The sequence below is a fragment of the Plectropomus leopardus genome, chromosome 12 (genome assembly GCF_026936395.1).
Source record: "Plectropomus leopardus strain MGB_pleo_1.0 chromosome 12, ASM2693639v1, whole genome shotgun sequence".
NCBI classification, from domain to species: domain Eukaryota; kingdom Metazoa; phylum Chordata; class Actinopteri; order Perciformes; family Serranidae; genus Plectropomus; species Plectropomus leopardus.
The window spans coordinates 26,863,255-26,888,603 of record NC_142187.1 but is presented as its reverse complement, the minus strand read 5'-3'; the positions used below and the strand labels follow the sequence as shown (position 1 = coordinate 26,888,603).

The following is a 25,349-nucleotide window of genomic DNA, read 5'->3' as shown; positions in this document are numbered from 1 at the left end:
TAGAGGCATCAGTAGCTAGCAGGGGCTTGGCATATGGTCAAACAATGTCAACAGAAATTGAAAGGTTTGTTTATTAAGTTTCTGTGGAGATCCATGACAACTACAAGCCTTCATGTCGAGAATAAGAGTGGCATTATAGGAAGAGCACAATCACATTTGAGATTATCTTTAAATTAGAGTTTTGACCCACTTAGGTCAAGTATACTTGCCATCTGTTGCAGTCAGATGAAATGATATTGGAAGACATCAATTTTATTTATTTAAGTACTGTCTACTCACTACTTTAATCCATGTATTAATGACCGGGTATTCATTCTCAGTTAAAGAGTACTCCAACAGAGCGAGGAGTGGAGGGTACAAGGTGTTTTATAGACACCTCTCAAACTTCTAATTAGGAATCCAATTAGCTCTAACCATGAAAGCATAATGAAAAACAATCTCTGGGAGAAATTTAATCAAAACTAAGTTAAAACCCTATTTAAACCCAACAATGATATTGCATTTTGCAGAAAGTTTGCTACAGTGGATTATAATGGATTTGATTTAATATCTTTGTTTTGGATTTAGAGGATCAGAATTGGTTTGATCATAAGAGGATTAAAGTGAATTAGTTCATCTTTGCAGTAGAACCTTCTTTCTAGCTGAGAACGTCAATGAATTTCAATACTGGGCACAGGTTTGAAAAAAATACAACACAGCACAGTACCATATTTATTTTATTGGCCTTACTTAAAGCACTTATGATAAATTGCCCTCTTTTGCTGCTTTGCTTCATCATCTGTCCGCTTGCAGTAGACTGGCAACAGGGCGTCATTGGTCTTAAATCCTTGAATAATATGCAAGGGCCCTGAGTGATATGATGTGACCTCGGGTCAGTTTATAATTAAACCCCAACAGAAGCTGCCCTCCATTCTGCAACGTTTTAAAGGTCATACATATGATGGGGGGAAAAAAATAAAAAAGAGGGATGGTGGAGGGAAATGGCTATATCCCACTGAGCAGGCTAATACAGCTGGTGACCTCCGTCTCCCCAGCGCACATTTACCGCAAATTAAGATGTTTCACAGGAATGTACAGTACATAGCACTGATAGCTCGGGGAAATGGGAGCACGTGAGGCAACATAAAGCAGTTCTTAAATTAGCTTTAAAAGTGCTGATCTCAAGTTTGACCGCTGCCGGATTATTTATCCTCACGTTTCAAAAGCTTAAAAAATTAAATATTTCAAAAAAATAAATTGTAAAGTTGTCCTGGAGTGAAAAAGTTATGGCAGAAAAGATAATGAGCAGTTTAGGTTGTTGGTTTTCAAAGGTTTGTGAGTGTGTGTGTGTGCGTGCAAAGCTGGAGTATGAGAGCGTTAAAGTTTGAGTTTTCGACTTGAGTGCTCTTCATCTTGCTTTTATGCAACTGCTAAAATTATGTGCAATTTGAACTTTTCTCCCTTGAGCTAAATCATTCATGTATATGTCTAGACAACAATATGTCACTGAGATCCATTTAAAGACACAATAAAGCTTCAGCATGCTTTTAAACTGCAAAAACATCCCTTGAAGGTCATGATAAATTGCATCAAAATGTTTTAGTGAGTCTGGGAGGAAGAAGACTTCAAAAAAATAAGTAAAATAACTTATTTCCTTCCTGAAGATAAAAGAGGCTTTGTGATGATCTGATAATCTCTTATGATTTTGTCAGTTTAAATCTTTCTTTACAATTTAATCTCAAAAGTGAAAATAATTCCTAACCAGCGCAATCATTTTGATACACATGGTATATTTATAAAATGAAAATGTGAATATATTTTAGTGAAGCCTCATTAAAAAGCTTTAATCAATAATATCATGACTATGGGAGAGGTCCTGGGAACAGGTTATTATCCCAAAATCCAATCATGGAGTTATTGAATCTCACTGAGATTAGTTACGATGGATGGAGTTGGCAGAAACAATATGATCTCACATGACTGGCCATATTCCGTTTTTTGTATTCAATGATTTTCTTTGCATTATGACAATTGTCTTTTTGTTTTCTTTTTTTTTTAAACATGTCTATAATTACTTTTTCCATCTCTATTACATTCAGTTACGTGTGTTTTATTACTTTTTGATTGTTGCAGTGTTTTGGAAGTCTGCAGATAATGCGCTTACACCTGTGAAACAGAGATTTTGTCTTCTGCACACATCTTAGCAGATGTCTTCATAGCTCAAATTCTAAGACCATGTGGACAGTAACTGTGGGGACTGCATGGATGAACATGTCCACAGACCCAAACACCCAATGTATTTTAAACAGAAGTGTGTGATTTGCCATTCGGTGCCCGTCCATGCCCATATTAGAGAATACAAGGGCCTGAAATGGAAACTTCACAATGTGGGTAGTATGTGTCACTGACCTGTGAAAACTTCCCTCCATCTAACCAGTGCTTACATCTTAGCACGACAGAACAGTGAAGGATTAATCATGATTTAATTTTGTGGCTCTTCTAGACTTCTAGATCTGTATCCCAATGTTAATCCACGGGAAAAAGTCCTTTTGGGCCCCATGGCATCATGTAACGGATCCAGACCATGTAATTCCACTATTGGCCATTATGTAAAATCAGCTTCAGAGCCCGCCACTGTTCCTGCAGGCTCGGGCTGTTCCTTGAACTACAGGCTGTTCTTCACAAAGAGTGTAGAACTGGACCAAGAGACACTTCTCGCCCTTCTCTCTCTCTATCAAACCCAAACCAAACTCAAAAGGTGGAGGTCATTAAAAACAAAACCGAGATATAAAAGATATAGAGGTCATTGGTAAAGGGACCCCTATTAAATGGCCATGCCGTTTTTCCATCTAATTTTGGGGCGTTATTCAGGCCCCTCACTGAGAAACTGGCATGACATGATTGGTCTTTAGGTCTTCCACTTTCACATGATACCTATCATCAGTCTAGCTCTAAAATTTACTGCGGTACAGCCTTTTAAAGGAAGGGATGTTAGCCGGCGATTAACGCAGTTAAAAAAAAAATAAAAAATTTATGTAGACAGCCTGATATACAATAAATGATTATTGTAGCTGAACATGTGCTGAATACAAAAAAACTACTATTACTACTTACATTTATTCAAGTGTTAAAACATTAGAGAGTGCAAAAGACCCAGCAGAGACCTTTAAGTCCCTAGAGGGTTAAAGATGCCAAGAAATAAACTTCAGTGGCTACTTCAGAGATGACTCATCCAGCACTAATTGATGTAACTAATGCTAAGTAAAACCAATTAAGTCATCAGAAACTTCCAATAATCAAACCGCCCATCTCTCCATAATGCATGACTAATTGGTTTACAGTGAATTAACCTCCCATTGACCTGTTTCAACAGTTAAAACATCATATTTAGGAAAAAATGAAACCATTTCAGATCACATTTGAATGTTAAAATGTAAATGATTGTTTGTTTTTTACTTGGGTTTGAGTATAAACAACAAAGCTCAGGAGCAAGCTGTTTTTCTAGTTTGCTTTGAGTGACAGAAGACTCTGTCACAATGATTGTGGGTGCAGGTGGTCCCAGTGGTAATCAGCACTCGGGACCTGGGTGACCCACAGATCTGCTGACCACAGTGCTACAACCAGTAAAAAAGGTCATGCATGAAAGACAAATCTATTACATTTCCTTGACAACTATTTAAAAAATTCTGCTAACATGGCACCGGAGCTGAAAACAGGATTATTTGAACAAAATGTAACTCCAAGGCTCAAATATTAGTCGCAATATTATAAAGCAACCAATGAACTAACCAAGGTAAGCAGCAGACATGCACTGGGATGCATGCACAGGCTCGTAAGGATCTTTATGCTATTACTCTCTCTGTTGAATAGCTTGTTAAAAAGCAAATTTTATGGACTCATGGCACAGTAAGGTGGTTATTCAAGCTCTGTGAGGTCTCTCCCCAGCCTGGTAATCCATCATGTGGGAGGACGAGGGAGAATGGCCATGATTCCCCGAATTACCTTCCCTCCAACACACACGCACATTCCCCTGAGTCATCAGCGGGCGCTACACTCTCTCTGGGAGATGCCAGGTGGTGGAGAGTGAGGGTACAGACGAGGGGAGGACGGACAGGGAGAGAGTGGAGAGAAATAGGCAAAGGGGATAGAAAACTCAAAGACAAAAGGCAGGATGGAGAGCGGAGCGCGAGGCTAGACAGAGATACACTAGCCTATTACACACAGCAGTCAGGGTTGAATGCCCACTTCCTTAGCAACAGACAAACCGTCTCAAATTGCTGAAAGTTGCTGAAATAAACATCCTCCCACCAATCCACACTCACTCACACACAAACACAAAAGGGCTTTTGTTCTCTATGAACAAATGGTGTTTTTTTCATGTCTCAGAGAACATTTTAGTCTGTAATATGACTTTATTTGGGACTAAAATGGTGTCAGTGAGGGCAAAAGACTTGATCTGACTTCATCACTTTTAGCCTTTTTGCACCTTTAGTCCTTTTATTTCCAATTATGCGAAAGTCTCTGAGCTGTGTCCTCTCCAGAGTGTGCATAAGCATATTGTGCGTGTTCATAAATTCCTTTGCCAAAGTACAGCAAAAACACAAGGACTTAAAAGACTTTAGAAAATACCCTTTTGTTGTTGCTAATTTTGAATGTTTGTCCCCATTTCTTCAATATAACACTGCAAAACCAGCGTGAAGATGAGAAGACTTGGATAATTACTTCTTACAAACACTGTAAGATTTTTTTCACTGCAGTTGACAATAAGGATTTTTTGACTGCTTGTAGGTTCACTAAAAAGAGGGCTCGGTTGGGCTATTTGCAAACAAAGTTCATGGTCTTCCTAATTTTCATCCAACAATAGATCTAACACTGTTGTCAAGCTGATGTCAATGCTTTACTTCACTCCCAAAAGCCTGGCAAAACAAGTACATGTTGGTAAAGCTACGCATCAGTGCAGACTTAAAATATGATTACGGTGCGTATGTTAGTCCTAAGAGACTGGGTGGGAAAATTAATGTCAGACTGAAGTTGGAAACGAGTGTAACAAGTTGACAGTTCTTTCTGATTCCAGGCAACACATTTAATCTTAAACTAGCTTTGTGAGATTAATGTGTTACAAGATTACAAGATACAAGAAACTGCTTCTGACTTTAAATCTTGTAAATTCCTTTAATGAGTTAGTGTGTTGTTGTCATACTTCTAATGGGATTATACTGATTATACTTTGTTTATTCCAGGCATGAGGGATAGTTTGTCTATGCTTTTGTGAATCCAGTTACCTTGTGTGTTCTATTGTTTCAAATATTTTAATTATCTCTCTCATTTTTACTTCCATTAAAGACAACAGAGACCAGTGGCTGTCATTGTCCTCAACCTTTAAAGGTAATGTTTACCCTCCTACACGCAGAAGGAATACTGATACATGAAAATAATAGATGATGCAGAGGCAAAGAAAGACATGATGTGAATTTAAGTGGTATTTCATGAGGGAAAATGAGACACCATCATGCTGGCGTCAACGCAGACAGCTGAACGCTGTACACTAAGTATAAAACATTACAAAGTAGGACTTAAAAGGACATTTCTTTTGTCAATAAAGCAATTTCCTGGAGTTTTAAATTGCCACTGACATTTAGAGAAAATACACATTCAGTGGTTTTGTCTGACCAGCTTCCGCTGTTTGTGGGTGGCTAACAATCTTTCATGAGGTCTTATTAATGCAATGGCAACTGTGTGTTGGAGACTGACGCGAGAGGAAACTTTAAATTGCAAAGCTTTTGTTCCGCTGCCACACTATTCATTCAGAGCTCCATTGTTATTTAGAAGATGACACAATTACTGAGTTGTTAAACACTGTCATTACTATGGAAATGGAACGGAAAGGTTAAAGTCAAGATTTCCTTTTCATATCATTCATGCTTTTGTTCTTCTTCACTGTTCAACTTGAGGTTGCCAAACATATTAAGTCAAGAGACACTAAATGCACTTCTCAAATATCTTGCAAATATTTGTGCAGTGAATTTTTGACAATACAACCCATGAGCACTGCAGATATTTTATCTGCAGCTTCTCTCTCCAGCTCTGGAAAGACCTTATGAATGTTTAAAGGTTATTCTGAAGCAGCACAGAGAACATGGTTGGGTCTTACTAAACAATAAAGCCTCCAGCTGGGCTCAGACAACAGGTTTTGGGCCGATTTATCCCCGATTCACCCCTACAGACAATCAAAGCAGAAATCTGGTCTGGAGCCTGGTTGGTACCATTGTTTGGCCCAGATTGTCTGCTAACGTTTACAGATCTAGTCTTAAGTTTCCTGAACTCAATAATTTTTAGAACTTTAAATCTGTATTGTTATTATGATTATATCAGCATAGAGCATCTGTGTGTGCCTTGTGTGACAGGGTGGATAATTGATCTATCTATCTGGTCAGAGCCAATGAGATTGGCGGATGAGAGGAGCAGCTGCTACAAAGGCAAGTAAAAACAAACTTTTTGACCCACCTCAATGAACGATTAAGTTTCACTTTCACTGCACATGTCATTCTGCTGCTCCGTCTGTGCCTGTAGTATGCTCTGCACTCTGAGAATGTGGTGCAGTTAATAACTGAACGGTATATATTCCAATCGGGCTCCTAATGAATGGTTCAGCTCCAAATATATAAAATCAATTCGTGGCTGCTGAATTTCTTATCATGGTCCCTGCAAATAAATGCATACGTGGGAAACCTTGCATTTGGGATTGGAAGATATTGTTTTTGTGTTGTTTTCCATGAATTCCTCTAATCTAATGCACCCTTTATATTTTCTATGTTTGCTTGCTGCATAATTTGTCTTTCAAACGAGTTGTTCTAGTTTGTGGAGTTCACGCATGTAGACGGTTGGGGTTAAGAACTTTTCATAAAGCAAAAATGTCTATTACAACAAAGGTGCTAAGTAGTTTTCTGCAGACTACATTGGAGAGTAAATAATTACAATATTCATTTTGTAACCTGTTGTCCCCATCTTGTGTGATCATTTTTAGCTCTGTTTGAGACTATATACTCAACACCTGGCACTGTAGGATTAGATAGTAAAACCACAACAAGTAAGAATAAATATCTCCTCTAATTTTCTCTGAAGGAAGTTAGTTTCATCACAATGCACTCTTATCGAAGTTCAATTTAACATTGAACCTTAGCTGGATAACCTGTTAAATGTTCAGTTTTCCGTCTTTGTCCTGTTCACACACAGGACTGATTCATTAAGTTACTCCAGAAATTTATTCACGTACCAACTGACAGCAGAAATACCTAGCAATAACTTAAATCTCCCTGAACAACCACAATTTTATCTTTACTTGCCCTATTTCTCTCCTTCTGCTCTCCTTGTCGAAAGCAAATCAAAGTCAGCCTTCACTTCTGACTCTTCTATTCTAACTCCTTCTATTCAATACCATACACTGAGCAAAAAAAAGATGCAGAATAACTAAAAAAAGAGACAGAATGATGTCTTTCACAGAGCGAAGGTCATGCTCCTCTCTCCCAACACACAGTTCAATCACTGTCTTTGTTTCATTTTTCAAAAGGAAGCTTTTGCTGCGCCGCAGCTCCGAGTACAACAGGCTTCTCCCACTGAGACCTCGAGGAGAACAATATCATCTCCATTTTTACAAATCAATATGGATTATTTTCAAAGATGTGTTAGCTGTTATCGACAGAGATTTTTTTATCCTACAGATTTAATATGGTGCTGCATCCCTGCTCATATCCTCCTGGGTTCCCTCATCAAGATGTTGAATGCCTTTTCTCATTTCACAGAGACTCTCTGACTGCCAGGCTGCTGACAGAGAGGCAGAGATAAACAAGTTGAAGGTCAGTCCGCTCAGACGGATGGTTCTATATTGCCCGGTGTAACACCTGCTATCATACTACATCCTATGGCCCATCATGTGGACGCGACATTATTGATTGCTTAAACATCCATTATCATCAGTGGAAACAGTACTATCCTTGACTTCAAAGTATGACTCTAAACTCTTTTTGCAGCAGGTTGCTCAAGATTAAAGAAATGCCATTACTGTGTGGAAGATGTGGGACTTTAAGCAAGTCACAGGCTGTCTGACAAATTACACTGTACACCATTTGTGACTTTCTTCTCAAATCGGTACCAGCAAGTTTTCCTCATAAAAAACTATGCTCAACTGAAAAACCCAACAAACATTGGCAGTGAAGAGTCCCTGGCTAAAAATGGTTCTGGTTCAACGCCAGAGACTGAACGTGGTTATGAGGTTGAAGGCCAAATGGTGAAATTGTTTTCATGTCCAATAATGGTCCAGTAATCTCTTACAAACCAGGAAATATTGTATTGATCTTATGATTGCTATGAAAAATGAAAATGGATGTATCTTTTTTTTGTTAAACAAAGTACATTTTTTTCAGTATGTTGAGTTGGCTGATAAGCTGACAAGGGCCAAAAAGGGCCCATAGTTGGGGAACACACTGCAAAGACAGATGCTCCCCAACTGCTGCCCAACATTGACTGTGGACCGATTGTGGGCTTGGGGTATCTGGGCCTTTATAGTTATCAAAGGGTTTAAATGACAGAGTCCGGCCGTCTCTGAGTTGGCATGAGTTTGTTGAGACCACTACTGCTGCATGAGCTGCTTACTGGGCAGATATTGAACTGATCATTTGCTGGGAGAAAAGCTGCTCTGGAAACATCCTTTAACGCTGCGTCTAATTTGTGTAAAGGCAGCAACAGAAAGTTTGATTATTTGGCGGAGAGTCAGTGCGGTCCAGAATCAGACCCCCCCAGGGCAAAAAAGATCAAATGCATGTATTGTAAGACTGGAGAACATCGGATATTACTTGGCACTAGATTATTTTAGTTGTTAAGGTGTCGAATATTGTCTTGTGTACAGCCCTTCGTACTGTACTTACTGAAGTTGTCTAACAGTGCGATTAGGAATTAAAGGCAACATTTCTGATGCATGCAACTTCAGATTTACCTTTCAAATAAAAGTGATTATGTTAATTGTATTTGTTTATATTCTGTTGTCAAATATGAATAAAGGAAACTTTGCACAGGTTTGATGGAAAGCCTGGATTAGCTACATGACTTGTTCATTACACAAGTTAATTAAAAAAATGACCAGATTTGACCTAAGCGTGTCTTCATCAGGGTTTAAGTTTGGAATTCAAACCTGTGTTATTGAGTGGCTACTAATTTTTTACAGATGAAAACTAAATTGTAGTGTTCCCAAATCTTGGTGATTACTTTGATGAAAACAATTTCAGAGTAATTGATGAAAGCGACGACCAAAACTACAAATATAAGATTTAAGATGAAATAAAGTGGTATAATTTTGTGGCAAAAACTGTAGGTATTTGTTGGAATTATTCAATGCAGGCACTCAAAACAAACATAAAAGTAACCTTCTCACTTATCTAATCTAGACCCTTGTGTAAAGAAAATTACTTGAAACATTTGTCAAAATCATATTCATATGCAGATGAGCTCCATTTACTTGCTATTTGAGACCACTGTGTTTGCAGTAAAGTGATTAATATCATAATGTCTGGAGTTTACCTCATTATCACATGATCAAACAAACAGCTCGTGACACTGCAGACTGCATGAATACGCAACGCTAGTGTGTATTTATGTAATATACTGTTAAATATGTTCCTCTGGAGACGAGGGAGCTTTTCATCAAGATCAAAAGTAAATAAATTCATGATTAACAGCTGCGCATGTTATTGGGACAAATGCATCGTGCATGGGAGAAACTGCACTTGCTTCTGATTCTGTTGTTGATTCATAAGCTTCATCTGGCAAGTTGGAGCACAACACTGTCACACAGATGAGATGTCTGCAATGTGCTCGAGAACTGTGCTCGAGAACACACACACAATAACCTCTTAAAAACAGCAACAGTGCTGACAAAGGTTTGTCTAAAAGTGGGAGAAAAAAAACAAAGTGCTCGCTGTCTAATAACAGAGAGAATTGAAAGTTACAGGATATCTCACTTATCCCTCCTTGCTTTGGAATCACACTGCACAGCCATTAGGAGAAAACAGCAATAAATGGGAAACATTTTGGGGTAATTTTCTAAACAATTACGACTAACACTATTTTTTTCCCCAATTCCACTTTTGTGCTTTATGGCTCGCCGCAGTATGTTTTACACAATGATTCTGTCCCGGCTTGTAATCTCCAATACTGCCGACATTATTATAACCCATCTTCAGCGCAGCCTCTTTTTAGTCTCGCCAGTAGTAGGCTCAAAGGACAAGATGTGGAGGCTGGGCAGAATGAAACAAAGAGAGAGGAGAAAGGGAGATAACTGAAAACAGGATGTTGGCCTTTATAAGAAAATGTGTTTGGAAGCATGTAGGTTTCAGAATATTAAAAAAAATGTGGGTTGTTTATAAAGTCTCTCCCTTTTGAAATATCAAGCATAACCTTTATTAAAAAGTTCCTGCTGTTTTTATCTGTTCTGTTGTGTCTGTCTGAGGTTGCCTACCTGAGCTTCGCATGTTTCATATCCACAGTGTCGCGCCATTATTACATTCACACTCCACATTAATATTGATTTCCCGTGCTCACACTGAAATCAGATGGCTGCCCATGTCTCCTCGACACCATACTCATTTAAATCCTTAATAGAGGTGACCCGCACTCAGGAAATGGACTTGTTATGCTTAGTACATGAAACATAGTCAATGACAATGACGATTCATGCTTGATGTTATTTTTAAAGGCAATATTCAGAAAGCATTTTCATGTCCATGAAACCATTGTGTTGAAGCAGTGGGAATGCCAACACAGGCGGCTCTTACAAAAAACAGAGGGTCCTCCACATAAAAATAAATAAATAAATGAATAATAATTATCTTCTGCCTCAATACAATACTGTCATCTGGCAAGGCGCTACATTGGCAAATCAAATAGTGCACATTCATGGTAGTCTTTGCAATGTAAAGGTCATTCTACTGTTTACCTCACGATCCTCACAGCGGAGGATAAATTAATCGTGATGATTTTCAGTGGTATAAATAACATCTCGTTATCTCATAAAGTACTATACAGTGTTTTGGTAAATAATCCAAGTCATGTGTCTACAATTGAATTGAGCGTCTAACCTGTTCTTTAGAAAAAAACATTCCTCCATCAACACAGACTACTGTGTATTTTGTTTGTTTGTTTTGTTTGGTCTGTTTCATGCACTGCCGGTTTTGGCCTGCAATGCTCATTTAGTAGTCAAATCACCACCCAAAAATAACAAAATGTAAATTTTCTTACAGATTAAATGGAAAAAGTCGAAAACCATTAGATAATGTCTTTCGTGGCTCTGAGGGAGCTTTATCAAGTCTGACAAAATAATGACAGATTTGGTTTGAGATTATTAACAGAAAGTATGCGTTCTTTTTTAAGAATCTATCCCTTACAGTAAATTTCTCCTGTAGTCCTGTATCAATTTACCTGAATGTCTATTTAAAGTAAAACCAGAGACAATGGCCACTTTCCTACACCTTCATGCCTTCACTGAGATTTCAGCTACAGACCTACAAAGTTGTGTGAGCCAGGGGTATAAGGTGGGGGCAAATGTCCCCTTCCCTGCTGTCAGCCCCCCTGCTTGGACCACGCCTTTCTTTTTATTTAAGCCTTAATTTTGATCTTAACTGCACGCCTGTGAAGTTTCAGGACTCTTTATTGCACTTTTGCTATGTTAATCTGTCAGTTTCCACTATAATGGGTGTCACCTGGACCACATTTCGTCATGATGACTGCTGTGATGTTGTGGTGGCTGTATAACAGACGTGCCTTCTTAAAATGATATATTTGGCGTACATTGTTATTGTGGGATTTTTTTTTTTGCACTTTTGTACTACACGCTATTCAGTTGGGTATCTGCACAATAGTCCAAACTAAATTCTTGCAATTTTATCCCATTTAAGTTGTTTTATTCTGAAATATTTTAATTTTTTTACACTATATACATATTTCCTGTATGTCCTGGTTATATTTTAGCAAATAGACTATTGAAACATAAATATGTTTGATCATTATACCCTTGCTGAAATTATTAAGTTTAAGACTTTTGCCCAGTACTGTACATGTCTAAGATAAGGGGAGACACATCCAAACTCCACAAAGAAGAGCTCCAGCTGGGCTAAAGGTTCAAACTAAAATTTGGCTCAGCAACAGTGCTACCCTCTCTCCAAAACCACCTAAAGTTCATGATAAAATGCCCATTTATAAGGCAATCTAATATATCTAAACTTCTCTAAAAGTACAATGTCCAACTGTGAAATAGTGTTTATTTAGAAATATTTGTTTACAACATACAGGCACCTGCCAGTGTCCTTCAGATGAGCACAAATAAGCAACAACATCCAACCAGCTACTGAAGCCACCCACAGGCAAACTAAAATCTATCCAATCACCATTAAAGCAAGAAAGTAGGTTTATAATTGATCTCCTCTCATAACCTTTATGAAAAGCAAGGCGAGAAAACATTCATTTGTCTAGCCTTTTCTGCCAAATCAGTGTGCGGGAGGTAAACAGAGCGGAGCTGCAGCCAAACAGCGTCAGTGAGAGAGTGGAGGTGAGCGCTGGGGGGGAAACACGAATGAGGAACGAATGGGTTTGAATCAGAGTGACATTTTCAGGGCGTTTTAACGAAGGCTTGTCAAGGTGGTTAGAAGGTTTCATACAGCTGTTCTCAGCTCTCTGAATAGCAAGGTCGTCAAGTTTGGCTGTTTGGCTGACAGCACAAGAGGAAAGTGTGAACAAGTGAAGGGCCGCTGTCCAAATATCACAACACAATGGCCCTGAGTGCAGGTGGAAAAAAAGGGGGGGTTGATTGAAGAGTGAACATGTTATTGTGGTGAGAAGTTACGAACGCCCTCAAACATTCACACACAAAGACAGTGAAAATGAAGGGTAATTTCAGGGCTATTAAATTATAGTGCAAAGTAGACCTCAAGGCATGGAAGCTCTTGGTAAAAATCTAACAAAATACTGCAGGATTTTTCTAAAAAACATTTATAGACTCATACAGAAGTAATCTCTCTCAATCATCACTTATGACCCCCTAGAAGTGTGTGGTGGTGTATTTATCTGCAGATGAAGTTGGGACTGAATAAAAAGGTAGCAACCAGGTCCAAAACAGAGGCAGCATGCATCCCAGAGGAAGCTACAAAAATCACAGACACAGTGCTGAGAAAAAGCAAATATAGGGAGGTTAAACGCTAAGCCAACAAAGCTGGGATGAGCTTTCACTCATGGTGCTTACAAAATGTAACCCCTGACTCCTGCATAGTATATATTTACAGTAGAGATTGATCATATAATAATGATGGTTTGGAAGGGGATACTGTAAAGTGGAGTCATTTTATATTTTCAAAATACTCTAAATCATTTTTTCAATGATCTGTAAAACATAAAAAAACACAGACTTTTGCTCTAGCACTGATAGCCTTACAGTGCTGGACCAGCTGTTGTGTCATGAAGATTTATGTTAAAATGAAGAACGGTACATTTAAACACACTTATGTCCTGCGTGATCAACAAATGTGAATCCCAGAACCTTTTGTATTTTTTTACTGTTTTTACTGCTGGTGTTATCAGGTTAGAGCACACGCTGCCCACATGAGCAGCTTTGCTAAGGCGCGACATGGCGGCTGCTCAGCTGCAGCACATCATAAGAAAAGGGGTCTGCCGCTATTTCTTTGACTTGCAGTGCATGATCATCAGAAAAAATAGACAGTGAAAATGGTCTATTGACAATCATTAGAACGTATCACCTTGAAGTACAGTTTGAATGTCTATATCTGTCACAGACATGAAAAATATATACATATTTCTTTTTGACTCAACTATCCTGTGTTTCAAAATAAAGGCCCTCTGACAATGTTTCTGAGGACACAATCCCTTCTTTTGTTAAGACTTTTTGTTAGTACTGGCTAGCTTTTAATTATGTAATTACAGTACTGCAGCAATGCTGTCTGTGTGAATACCACATGCCTGCGAGCCGCAGCAGTTCAGCAAGGTAGCTGTCACGCATCGCTAATGCAGGCACTGTGACCAAGACATCAAACAACAAAAAGGACCTGCTTTTGTATTTTTAAGGGTGTTCCCACTTATCAAGCTCCTTTTTGCTCAATTTTTCAAAACCCTTCCCTCATCGGCTCTGATTTATGTCCCTGTGTGACTGGTGGAGGCTGCACACCAGCCACTATCGAAGCCAACTTCTACTAAAAATGATAGTTTGTTAAAAGTCCTATTGCCGGCAATTAATCAGCTAACCTGATAATTTAGTCAATTTCTACGCTGAAGCACAACATGTATACGAAAAAAGAACAATGCTTTTCTCTATCGTTTATCTCTCAATAAACCTTGTTTTTTCTCATCTGGGAACTGACGCCATCCCTGTTTGTTTCATTAATGTCTCAGTTTTTGAGTTAAAATGGGTTTAAAAAACAGCTATTTGGTGTTTACAGAGCACATCCTCATCGTCAGTGTTATTTCCCAGGATGAAGCACCAACATGCTGATCCTGCAGACGATGGAGACTCCAGAGGATGATGTACACATACACGTATGTCTTGTTGACATGTTGTATCTGTGTGTATATTTACATTTACTGAAGCAAGTGTGTGACTTTATGGCATCCCAGCCTGCCTCAGAAAAGCTTTTCTATACACTAAATATTGGTTTAGAGGGAGTTCATCCACATTTTATGTTTGTACATCTTGTACTGTTTACTCTCGGGTCTAAGCTGAGTGTTGTGTGTTTATTTTGTATGCGTGCTGCAGCTCCCGTAGCCCATTTGGGACAAAATAAAGTTGTCTAGAACTTTAACAGAGTGTAAAAGTGAGAGAAAACTAAACAACAGCTCCACACACTGCTTTATTAAATGGTATAATTTGTGAGTAGGGACCATATATGTCCTTTCTCTCGCTGTCTTTTGCTGTCTCAACAGCTCTGTGTTAATGGACGCTTGATTGAAGGAGAAGCAGAGGGAAGAAAGGTACGTTAAATTATGCATCACTAAAATGCTGAAATGTCAATTTGCTGTTGCACCATGCCTCAAATTACGTCTGTGCACTTTATCCAAGTAAACACGCAGCTAATGTTTTGCATTTTTATTGCGAGGAGCATCAGCACTTTAAAAAGATGTGTGTGTATGTGCTTGTGTGTACTGGGCTTATCAAATTTGTGTGACAGGTCTTCTGTTATTTATCTGTCATTATTGTGGCTGATCAGCTGCCAAATTGACTGAGTTTTATTCTTTGATACCTGAGCAAATTGGCTTGATTTCTTTCAAAAACTTTGGAAGAAGGCGATGAGCAACTTGATAAGAAATGGCCCAAAAAATTTGAAAGGAATGGGAAAAAGTTACAAGAAAATTAGAGAAAAATATTTTTAAAATTATAATAATTAATCATTATATATTAAAAGTCAATTATTTTTTGTATCTTAGCAAGATTAGCAATCTTATCAAGTAATTTTCTTGGAATTATTTACAAACAAATACTTTTGGGTAATTTTTGTGAAGTTGCTTATTAACTTAGATAACTGACTAAGATCAAGGCAATCAGTTCAGGTTTCAAGGGGTTAAACTAACAGTTTCTATGGAGTGGATCTGCATTAAATAGCAGACACTGCATATATTTTCACTCTCTTGTACATTGTATTGACTCATACTACACATTTTAACCTGCTGTTCTGCGTGGCCAAAAATGACTCCTAAGATCAAACTTTAGGTCAAAATTTGGTGGTCACACTGAACATAAGCCCTGGGCGGTTTTTGTCCGGTAACAAGTCCAACAAAGTTAATTTAAATTAAACAAATGCATCCTCAATGGTGTTTACAAAAAGAGAGAAATGCAGTGTTACCTGTTTTATGAAACTCTACATTGCCATGTTCAAAATAAAGATCCAAGTTACTAACTAAGGTAAGAACCAAATCTGTACAGAGTCTCTGGGCCTCAACGTTTACTGTTTATAAAGGTTAACAAAGTCAGATAACCATTTTAGGAGATTGGGATTTAAAAAGGTCACACTGTTTTTATCTCACTATGATCCACTGCAGGTGGTGTAAACGGTTTATCTGGACCTGAAGTCATGCTGGCATCTCAGGAGGAGAGGAGAGGAGAGGAGAGGAGAGGAGAGGAGAGGAGAGGAGAGGAGAGGGTTTGCAACTAAATCTATAATTCATCATAGTACAGGCCAGTGCAATCATATCAAGCACTTTGCACCTGGGACTCGATGGGGTCTGAGGGTGCGGAGTGAACGAGAGCATTATATTACTGTACAGTTCCTCTACAAAACAGTAACAACGCTCTGGTAAACACTCAAACATAAAGTTGAAAAGGGGGCAAGGAAGAGGAAAGAAACAGAGCTGTTGCTCATCAGATCAATATCCTATTCCATGGTCAAGTGCACAAAAACTCCCTCATTTTCTTTTCTTTTTTTTAACATTTTCAATTTCTGGTAGCAGAAGATAGAAAGAGCATTAACCATGCATGGAGTGGTGGTGAAAGTGAAACAAAGAGAAATTGAGACTGAACGAGAGAAAAAACAAAAGGTCTGGCACAGCGTTCTCTTTCTGTTAAGAGGTTTGTCTAAATATCTCACCCAGGCAGCACCCTCTCCGAGCAGATAAGAAAATAATGAATGTTATAATTAAATAGTCTTTGTTCTGTCCATCACCTGAATACAAAAATGCTTATAACCACAAAAGATAAAGACTACAATGCACTGAATATTCTATGTTGGTGCCTGGACTTTCTTACTGCAGTATTTCCATATATCAAACTGAAAATCCCACTCCACAAATACAAAGACAGATGTAGCGTGCTTTGCTATAGGGTCACTCATTTCATGCACCATGGCACTGTGATGTCCTTACACTCTTAAAGTAATCTTCACAGGCTTCTTCACATAAGCCGGTCTTATGAAACTGATCTGCAGACGTCTGGAAAAGTACATTTCAGAATTGCATTTTTGCAAAGACTGATTCTGAGATGAATTTATTGTATGATTATGTGGTTATGTCATGCTATTATTTTACAAAAGTCTAAGAGTTGCAGTATAACATGATGAAACAAAATATGTTTGATCATTTTATGTGATTATTTTTCCAGCAAATAAGATTATTTTCACCAATGACCGTTTTTTTTCTGTTGTGTCATGTCAGTTTTGAGCAGGCTTACAGGTATGTCTCAGTGTCTTGGGACTAAAGGACGCACTAAACTCACTAAAGTCGCATAACAAGACTCAGCCTATTTTTCCCCTCATGGCGCTACACTGTGAACAAAGAATCTGTATTGAAAATGGCAGGAGGAAAGCTGGTTAACATTAGCTGTTAATAGTCAATGACCAGAACTAACAGCTAATAGAGGTTTCATCGAGTTACATCATGATGCATTCAAGCACCATTCAGTAAAAATTAGTATTGGGTGAGGAGAAACTATAACATTCTCACGATGTTTTCAATTTAAAAATGTAGTTTTGGGTGAGGAACTTGAATAGGTACAGTTGTTTGAAGGAGAGATTTGTTGATGTTTTCACAGCAGTATAAATTAGATATTAGAGTGAATTATGATATACTGTATATTATATTTCGTAAAAAAAACTTTTTGAGTGTTTTTTTTAAGATGTCAAAAGGTTAAGATTGTTTCAAAAAAAGTGTCAAATTTGTGATCATTCAAAGACAGTGCATTGAAGTGCTGAATGACATTAAAAAAGTTCAGTTATTTTTCATAATAAAGTTTTTTGGCACACCTGGCACAAAAGTCATTCATTTCCTTATTTATGGTAAAAAAAAATCCTTATCTGCAGTTCTTACTGATACCCTGTTAACTAAGTTTGTGTTAAATGACACCAGTTTGTCTTTATTTTATTTGGCAGCTCATGGCTCGGCACTGATCAGATAGTGTAGCTACCATCTCCCGTAACTGAGTTGGTGTTGATTTAAAAACAAGTGGCGACGGCAGACAAATTTTTTTTGGCCGTATAAAGATGGGGCTTATCCATATACTGGCGAGGCTCAAATCAATGTCAAAATCTCAATATAAGTAATACCGCCCTCTCAACAACCAGATTTAATACACAAGTTCGGATGATTACTTCATCACTGACTCCTTTTTCAAATGTAACACCCAGAGCAACAGATGCGGACAGTCTACTTTTCTTTTTTTGAGTTGATGTGGTACTTTTCTTGGTTGTTCAATGGTAGGGATAAGGTGGGGTATTTGAGCTGTAGCTCAACCAAGCCCCACCCTGCCGTCGCCTATGTTTGAAACTAAATAAAAAAAAGTTTTGCAGGTTTCACACTAAAGGCAAAACAAGAAAAAAAGGTGCAACTCCATCAAGTGATGATTATACATAAATTAATTTACGGCAAGTGACATTTGTTGTATTTTTGCTTTGGTGTAGGTTGTTGGCATTACATTTGATGAAATGAGCAAACACTCAAGACGGCCTAATAAAGGTGGGTGCATCCCAAATGAGCTGCATGGTCTGCCTTAATGTGACCTTCATAAAAACCAAAGAAAAACAGACAGAAATGCACTTTTCACTCAGTGTGGGACGCTGCTGCAGCTAAAGTGAAAAGAACAAGTTGTAAAGGCTGACTGGATTCTCCTTCCTCTACAACACAGCCTAAAACTCTCGACAGATGCAGAGGAGTTACTGAACAGTCAGAGTGTGTGTGTGTGTGTGTGTGTGTGTGTGTGTGTGTGTGTGTTAGAGGGGTTGGAGGGGTTGGCAGAAGGAGAAAGAGGGTAGCGGGTCATATCTTGGTGGATTAGCGGAGCAAGCGGCGCAGCAGAAGCTTACAGTGTTGTGTGAGTTGAAACCAGATGTCAGTAGGTTGCATTTTATCCAGCTTTCCTTTTTGTCCTCTCTTTTCAGCCGGTGCAAAAATGCCACAAAAAAAGAGATTAAAACTACTTCCCCACATCACAGCCTGAGCAGCATTTTTTTTTTCCAGAATATGCACACTTTGTTTAACGTTAAGTGTACTTTGTTAACACTTGGTGGCAAAGATTTAAGGAACAAATATATCTGTTGCCACCAGATACTGAAGGATGGAAAGTTTAGGTATACATGCACTAAGGTACTGAGGCACTAAAATGTTATGTAGTATGTAAACATGTGGGTACTACATAAAAATGTAGTACCCACAAGTTTACCCACAGGGGAGGAGGGAGCAAGAGGTCGTGGATGGGTCAAACACAGGATTTTCACCTAGGTCACTGGTGTTTGCGTACCAAAGTTGATGTTTTTGCATGCTACCCTTGTGATGTACGTATGTGAGGTATGTCATGTTCTGTTAGTGAAGAAAAGTACTCATTAAATGTGAAATCGTGACATTTGTCCTCAACCTAACCACACAGTTTTGCTGACTGGAGGCGAACTGAAACTGTTTCATGACATTAAGGATGTGGTTAAAATGATGATTTTTCGAATGATCATACAAATCATTTTGAAAGTCAATAGAAATCCAACTATTCTGACATTTACATATGAGAGAAGATGTGAGCTGCACTTCTTCCACCACTGCAGATCTCTTTAAAACAGCAAGAAAAGGCAGAATATTATGTGACTTTTGCCTTACAGACTCCCCCAGTAGCTGCAGAGCATTAAATGTAATAAATCAATAACGATATCCAGCTTTGAATCGACCTAAAGCTCCCACAAAAATCATAAACAGCAGATGGCTCTTCTTTCTTCATCACTTCTGTCACTCACCTCCCTCGCTCTCTCTTTCTCACCTGCTTTTTTCTGTTTGTTCTGTCCCTCTCCGTCTCTCTGCCTCTCTCTGGGCTTTCCTCCAGTTTACATGATGAGCTGGTGGCCAACAAAACAAACATTGGCCCCGGTCCTCGGCAGGCGGAGAGGACACGGAGCAGCAGGGCAGAACAGCAAGGTTGCTATATAACTTTCCGCATGATCCCTCTGCAACGCCTACTCACCGTACCTCACCAGCAACACCACTTTGCAGAGCGAGATGATAGCTGCTTAAAAATGTCCGGTCGAGGCAAAACAAGGGCAGCGGGATGGTGCAGCAAGCAGAGAGAGCAGTTTTCAACCTGAGGCAATTTTTGAGTTCAGCCGGTTTTAATCGTAAATGACGAGCAGTTTATGGTGTTCTTTAGTAGCTGAGACTGTAACTTGACCTCTGACCTTTGTCCTTATTGATTAATTCCCTAGCAAACATAATGCAGGACCTAGCAACTCATTTGAGAAGAAAAAAATCATTTTAAGGTCCAGTATGGGGGACGTAGGAGGGTATATTGGCAGAAATGTTGTTCTAAAGTGTAATCATCAGAAAATGAGAATCGTTGTGTTACCTTTTATTTCCTTATCGTTTGTATCTACATCAGTCCACCATGTTTCTACAGTAGCCCAGAATCGACAAACCAAACTCCGGCTGTAGTTAGCAGCCACTCTGTGACGAGCAGAACAGCATCATAAAACACAGATTTTCTTACTTAAAACTGCTTTATGCAGTATTTTTACTGTTAAACTAACCTGGGCCCTCTGGGGATCATTTGGCTCTTTGTGAAAACCTCCTGAACTGGTTGCAATCGTTCCTCACCACTAGGTGCCACTAAATCCTACACACTGCCCCTTTAACTCATGTTTTAAGCAAACGTCTGTTTTAAGCATGTCTACGTCGTTAACATAGAAACCATTTTGGTGCAGTTACTACCGCCGTTGCCGGCTTAAAGGCAAGACAACTCTGTCCTCCCATTTCTAGATGGTGCCTTTTATACAGAACAGTGAGGTGTCATAAAATTTCTGTCACATGATAACAAAGGTGGTCTATGAAGAAAACCTTCATAAAGAGAGACAGGAAATGAAAAAGTGAAGACGATATCAATGAAGACAATATGCTTGAAAACTCCAGAAAAAAGAGAGCAAGTGAACTTTGGATTCCCAGAAAATATGTTGACTATTCATTCTCATATTTTTGTATTTGTTCACTTAGAATTAAATCTCAAGGCACCAAAGTTACAACTGTCATTATATATAAATAATGTTTAAGTTCTACAGAGCGTTTCTACACCAGCCACTTTGAAAACATAATTGGGGGATGATGGGAGGAGTTAGGTTCAGAGGGGGATTTGTCTCTGGCTTTGGTTGTACTTTTTTTTTTCTTTTAATCTCCAAGGGACCTTTCTTTCCACAAAACAACTGTTTTTACTCTGAGGACATGACAGCCATTATCTGTTAGCAAGGAGGAGACTTCAGGGGGAAAATTATTAACGCTTACCCCCCCCAATCCTCTGCGATCCCCCTCCAGTGTCTCCGTGTTAAAAGGCTCCAGACTTCCACTCATTTAACACTCGAGCGAGCACGATGGAAAGGTACTCTCTGCCGTCCTCTCGGAAAGCGGCGGCAGGTGTAAAGGTTTAATCGCCCATCAGGACTTCTTGTCATCAAAATCCCACCTCTGTCGCTTTGATCTGGCTCCTTTCAATCTGCCTGCTTGTCTGTCCTGTTTGTAGTTGTCCCCCATCACTGTCTGTTTTCGGGACTTCCTGTCAGCTTGGCTGGCAGTTTGAGTATTCATGTGTCCTGTGTGACCTCTCAAAAAAATACAGATGGGATTGAGGATTTAAAACAAAGTAACAGTAAACAAAATATAAAACATGCAAAGAACACTGGATTTATTTTAATATATGTCCCTGCATAAGTGTCATTGTTTATTTATTTTTTTCAAGGAAATGTTTAGGGATGCCTCAGGGTGCAAAGTGGGGGCCATCAATCTTCTAAAAATAAAAACTGATTTAATGTACAATCAGCTGTCAACACAATTAGAAAAAAAAGCCACTACAGGGTTTCCCATAAATTCATTAACTTGTAGTGGCCCTCCACAATATCAATACCTGGAGCAACAAATTGATTTCTATTATTTTTGGAACTGGGCATTCATTGGGAGTGCTGTTGTAATGTATACACTGTTTGGTTATTTATTATACCACACTTTTGGAGCGCAGAGCATACTCTTGAGAACAGGTGGAGCCGCAGAACACCAGTCACTGTGAAAGTAAAACTTAACTCGCTGGATCTAAAAAGTTTCTTTCTTTTGCTTCTGCAGCAGCTGCTCCTCTCATCCATCAATCTGATCAGCTCTGATTGGATCGACTGAACAGTTATCACCCCTGCTAATCAGACTCCACAAAATGCTGCTGAGAAAGATATAAATGAAGAGCTCCGCCTGTGCTGCGCTCATTGACCCGCAGCAACCTCAGACAGTACTTTGAGAGGGGGGCACACAATTTAGAGAAAGGACACAGAATGCTACCCACACTTCTACATTTTACTCTCTGGCTTACTGTGACTTTTTCTTTTACAAGGGCACTTTTTACAAGCTGCTGGTACTCTTTCTTGCCTTTTCTCTGGCCAGATTCTTAATGGCCGATAATAAACAGGGGGCACCATGTGACGCTCGCCTGATCCCATTCTCTCCTGCCCGCTTTTCTCTGTCAGCGGCTAGTAAACTTTACCATAATGCTGGCCTGGCTCCCACAGGGAAACACAAAGAAAACACGAACAGAGCCAGAAGATGACACAACAGAGCTTCGAAAGTCAAATCATATGTTGCTAAATGTAGTCCATGAGCAGCAAGCTAAAGTTAGCACCACTCTAAGCAGCAAAGAGCCTGTTGATGTAACATCAGCATCCACAAAACCACCTGCAGCTAAAGCTGTAATATTGGTTCTTTTAAATAACCCAGTTTGTGCCGTTCACCAGTTAACGGCAAACAGACTCATGAAACAACTGTATGGTTTTCTAATTACCTACATTTTCAGGCTAATTGGGGGGGAAGCATATGTCCACAGCTCAATTCTAACACAAATCCTGGAAATAAAAGTGCAGCAGTAGGGCTCAGAATTGGAGCTAATAGCAAAATTACACAATGATAATATTAGATGATCAACGGCTGAATAAAGAAAAGTATAACCTCAAGATGTCCTTCCTTACCAATTAGTATTAAGTTTAAATTTCCATCAAGTAGAAACCAAAAGTTTTTTTTTTTTTTTTACCCGTAGGCCATTGCTGATGAGTCAGTCCTTTGTGGAAACAGACTGTAAGAGTTTTAAAGAGAGACACTCTGCAGTCATTATCACTAGTAGTGGAAGTGAAGTAGAAGCCTCCAGCTGTGGTATTTATAACTTTGGGTCAGTTCAAAATTATCCAAAAACAGGAGGTAGATATTAACCCCACTACACAATGCAAAAGCATATATCTGGTTTTAAGAATCTCAACAAGTTCAAATACATTTAAAAATACACGGGAATAATTTCCACTTCAAACAAAGCCCTCTCAACCCCTGAATCACAGAGTGGAGTAAATTTTGACAGTTTTCCAGATAATTACAGCCAGGCAGTGGATCAGTATCTGTTTGAAGTGCAGGTGAAAGAGCTGAAGATGCAACAGCAGCAGCTCCACTGACGTCGCTGTCATCTGTGAAATCAGATTATCTCGTGGTGTGACATTACATAAAGACTTTGGTGGGTAGAAAAAAAAACACAACACAAGCTACAGTCTGAGGCAGCCTGCTTAATGAGCCGACTGTCCGTCAGCTGGAGGACAGAGGATTTAACCTCCTGTGCCAAAAGTCTACACTGCAAAACTGTCCTTGATTTTCTGGAAAAGGGACAAAAGCAAGAAGAGAATTGTTTTACATAATATATCCAAACTGCCAGGTTTTCAATTGTAATTTTAATGACAGCCTGACAATTTCTGGTCTACAGAACTAGAAACATCTTTTAAATCAGAACCCAGATTTTAGAAAATCCTTCTCATTATGTTTGTAAGTTAAGTTTAACGTGTTTTATTTGTTAATTTTATTGTTTTTATCTATTAAATTGCTTGGTAGTTTTCTCTGGTTTATTCACTGTACATTAGATGTACAGTATGCAATGTGCTCTATATACTATCTATCATGACATATAACTAGAGTCTGACTGATACTGGTTTTTTGGGCCCGATGCCACGAACAACAAGCAAATAAGTCTTATATTGATGTATCTGCATTTAAAAAAATATTTTTTTAACAATTTTAAATATGTTATCGAGATCATTAGGAATATAGTTATTTCATTGCTTTTTTTCTTTTTACCCTGGACATTTTCCCCCAGTCCCCCCACCCCATGTTTTTAAAGAAATCACCCCAATTTGCTCTCATTCAAAGGGTTAAATGCTTGTGAAATGCAGCACAAGAAAAGAGATGTCGCTCCAGCTTTCAAGGGGTTAAAACTACACGGCATGTGCCGAGACCTTTGAGCAAGCCAAACTGTTTGGAAACTCAGAGCTTGTGAAGTGTTTTCTTGTACTCTTTCTTCAGAGATGAGGTAAGCCCGTTCTCAGAGACACGAAAGGAAAGGGAGGGTTAAGTTAAAGAAGTTCTCCGAATGTTGTGCCCACTACAAAAGCTCTACACAAACTTTACCCTCCCTAACAGCTAAACGTGTGTGTGTGTGTGTGTGTGTGTGTGTGTGTGTGTGTGTGTGTGTGTAAAAATGTAAAAGTGAGAGAGTGAGACACTGGAACATTGCCATATCAAGTGCAGAGCACAGCAGGGCAGGCGGAACCAAAGGTCTGTTCCACAGGGGGAGTGATTAAGGCGTTGCGCGGGGTCCACAGGGGAGAGAAAGGGCAGAAAGGAGAGCTCATTACACATAATGTAGAAGAAGAAGAAGTCTCACCCAAGGCAGTGTGGAAGCCCCACACACACTCTCAACAACACTGCTTAGAAAATCAAGCTCCTTGTGCCTCTGCTGAACTGAGAGCAGTGAAAGTAAATATGTTGCTGATTTTCGCTGCAGATGGGTTTTTGTCAGAGGAAAAAACAGTCAATGAAGACCAGTTAGTGATGATGAGAGAGGAGGGAAGGCAGCCTTTAGGGGTTTCAGCACCTGCAAACTGACTTGGTCTCAGTAATAGACTTTTTCCTGCATATTATTGAATTAAAATACCTGATGGTGGCAACGCTGAGCACTTAACAGGAGTTGATAAATCTACGTCTGTTCTTCTCATATAGTAATTTGTAACAAGATATTCCTGCAACCTTTTTCTTGTCCTGTGATACAGAGGTCTTTGCAAGTAACCATTATAGATATTTTGGCCCATTAACTTCTTTTTTATCCCATCTTAAAGCAGAAATTCATGTTCAAACTTCCTCAATCTGTAGATTTTGAACACTGATGGGGGTGACAAAATTATTTCAAATTCTCTGCAAACTAAAAAAGAGATCCTGATCTGATCAGCTGATTCTTTAGTTCCCAGCTAATTAATTCCCAAATTAAAAAAAGGTTAACTGATTATGATTATTAGGATTGGCTGCTTTTCTAAGTTTTT

The 25,349-nt window shown here is 38.9% G+C and overlaps 1 protein-coding gene across 2 annotated transcripts in view; it reads right to left on the bottom strand.

Moving 5' to 3' along the window:
• b4galt2 (beta-1,4-galactosyltransferase 2) overlaps positions 1 to 25,349 on the bottom strand; it is a 210,090-nt gene that overhangs the window by 81,658 nt on the left and 103,083 nt on the right. The gene's annotated exons all lie outside the window — the stretch shown is intronic.